This window comes from Myotis myotis, unplaced genomic scaffold (genome assembly GCF_014108235.1).
Source record: "Myotis myotis isolate mMyoMyo1 unplaced genomic scaffold, mMyoMyo1.p scaffold_m19_p_4, whole genome shotgun sequence".
In the NCBI taxonomy this organism is placed as follows: Eukaryota; Metazoa; Chordata; class Mammalia; order Chiroptera; family Vespertilionidae; genus Myotis; species Myotis myotis.
In genome coordinates, this window is record NW_023416346.1 from 23,044,721 (window position 1) to 23,047,670 (window position 2,950).

Here is a 2,950-nt window from a genome sequence, read left to right on the forward strand (position 1 = left end):
ACCGAACTTAGACCAGAGGACCTGCTTTGAAGTCCTGGCTCTGCCACAGTCTTAACCAGTGACCTCCGTCAAGTCCCTGGAATCAGGGTTTCTGCACAAATCTCAAGGGTATAAAGGATCTGAACCATGAACTCTGATTTCCTATAGTTAGCTTCAATTTACTTAGATTTAGTGTCTCTGCTGAGCACAGAGCAATGAAGAAACCTGGTCAGTCTAGTGAGGACTTACTTTTTTTTTCTTTACTAGATAATTATTTAATATATTTAACTTAAAGTTTTCATTCAGCTGCTTTTTTTTTTCATCCTAGTGGATAAGGTAAGGAAGCAGGTCCTGGAATGGACTTCTGCTTTTAAATTAACTCAGCCTCCAAATAAATGCTATCTTGTTACCAACCCTGGAGAGCAGGAGCGCCATGCTGCCTTGTCCCATCTGCTGTTTCTATTTGTTTTGATGCAAAGAGGCCAAGTTAAGAGACCTCATTTGGTCCAGAAGATCCTCCCAGGAGAAGCAACATAGGGCCTGCCTGCCTTTCATTTTTTCTTGCTCTATCCTTTTGGTAGTGGAGCCAGGATGCAGTTACCTGTGTGACAGGAAAGGGACATAGTGATATCCTTTGGGCTTGGGCTGGAACACGTTACTGAACACCAAGCCTTTCAAGATAGTCCTCCTCAGCATCTTTAGAATTCTTCTTTGGGGACTAGTGCTTTTTACAGAACACAGAGTCCACATGGAAAAGGTAGGGCAGCACTCTACTGGCCCCCTGGCTGAGGCTCCTACCTTGCCCCTGATTCAGAAGCTGCTAGAAGAAGCCTCTGGCAAGCAGCAGAGGAAGCCACAGGTCCTAGGGTATCCCACGTGGTACATGCTGGAGTTGTACCAGCACTCAGCTGATGTGCATGGACACCCTAGGGAGAACCACACAATTGGGGCCACCATGGTGAGGCTGGTGAGGCCCTTGGCCAATGTAGCAATGTCTCTCAGAGACCCCTGGCATATACAGACACTGGACTTTCCTCTGAGACTAAACCAGGTCACCTACCAACTAGTCAGAGCCACTGTGGTTTACCATCACTAGCTGGCTTCCACCTCTCCTGCCATGTGGAGCCCTAGGTCCAGAAAAACCCAAATGACTGCTTTCCTCCCTCAGGAAGAGGTTCTCAAAATCTCCCCTACTATCTGAAGCTTGGACAGAGATTGATATCATACAACACATTCAGCAAAGGCTCTGGAATCACAAGAAGTACAAGGTTCCATGACTGTGCTTCATGTGTCAGCAGTAAAAAGGTAGCAAGGGTCATGAGCTCCTGTGGCATGGCACTTCATCCTTGGACACTGCCTTCTTGTTATTCTATTTCAATGACACTCATAAAAGTGTTCAGAAGGCCAAACTTCTACCCGGCGGCCTGGAGGAATTTATGGAAAGGAACTCTTCTCTTGCAGAGGGCACAGCAAGCAGGCAGTATTGCATCTGAGATTCCTGGTCCCTCCCAGGAACATGATAGGCTTGAAAGTAACCAGTGTTCCCTCCACCATTTCCAAGTCAGTTTCCATCAGCTGGACTTGGATCACTAGATCATTACTCCTCGTCTCTGTACCCCAAACTACTGTAATGGAACCTGCCCTTAGGTACTACACTATGGTCTCAATTCTTCCAATCATGCCACCATTCAGAACCTTGCCAATGAGATGGTGAACCAGAGTGTCATCAGCCCTCATGTGTCCCTTATAAGTACGTTCCCATTAGCAGCCTTATGGTTGAGGCTAATGGGTATATCTTGTACAAGGAGTATGAGAATATGATTACCCAGTCCTGCACATGCAGGCGATAGCACAGGTACAGGTAGCCCAGGTTTCCCAAGAAATTGGAGTAGGGTTGAAAATAAAGAAACAAATGTCAATGTTATATCTGCAAGTGATTTCTAGCTAATATATGGGTTCTATTCCTTGCCTTAAGTGTTGCTACTTAAGTTTCCTCCCCTGTTTATGATCTCCTCACATTATAAAAACAGTTCTGATACCAAACATCAGTATGTTTTGACCACTAGTCAGAGCCCTTAATGATTGAGTAAGATGTTCCTTTGGATATGACCTCTCTATTTTCCTGTCTTTTCATGGTGAATTTGTTAAAAAGGCCACCAGTCCATTGTGGGTAGAACTTTAGGCATTGTCCCACCAAGACCTGGGAGAGGTGGAATCTTCCTAGTGTAAATCTTCTGAGGCTCTCTAGAAGATTTGGGGTGATGAAGGCAAATTGAGATTTTTATACTCCTCTTCCTTGCCTCCTATATTCTACAAACTAGTACTTAATCAGAAAGAATACCTGTCTCTGTGTTTGGATTGCCCTCTAAATCTAAAAGTAACTTTTTCCCGAATAGACTAGAATACTTGTAGGCAATAATCTCCATAAAAATCTTCTAATGGATTTTTTCCCCTAAACTTTAAGGGCTTTACCTCTCAGCCTCTAAACTGGGAAACGTCTCCAGGCTTCCTTCTTATCCGTGGGTGAGGAGAACAACCTCTAATAAGACCAATAGAGAAACTGGAATACAGAGCTGTCTGAGACAAAATCAGTTCAAAACCATCCACATCTATGGTGAAGAGAAAGAGGGAAAGAGCTGTCATTTCTCATTAGGATTATGTATAGCGGAGTCATCTTAACCCTTCTATGGAACACTAGATTTCACAGGTTATTGTCTTGTTTATGTAACACTTAAACCCCTGTTAATTACTCCATATAAAAAGCTCTCTGGTGTCTCAGAGGCTAGGAGTTGGCCTGGTTGGGGGTAAAAGGGGGAGGAGGCTGCAGTTAGGAAGCTTAAAAGACTGTGGGGGAAGGATGCATCATGCTGAGGCCTGGGTCTGACTTCATTCTGGACTTGCCTGTTTGTGTAAGTTCAGTTTGCCTCTGGGCATGGGTCTCTGGGGGAGATGGGCTTGCTGCCATGGAAGG

General features: G+C 44.7%; 1 pseudogene; it reads left to right on the forward strand.

Annotated features, from left to right (window-relative positions):
• Positions 1-625: 625 nt before the first annotated feature.
• Positions 626-1,829, forward strand: LOC118654384 (annotated as a pseudogene).
• Positions 1,830-2,950: the final 1,121 nt, after the last annotated feature.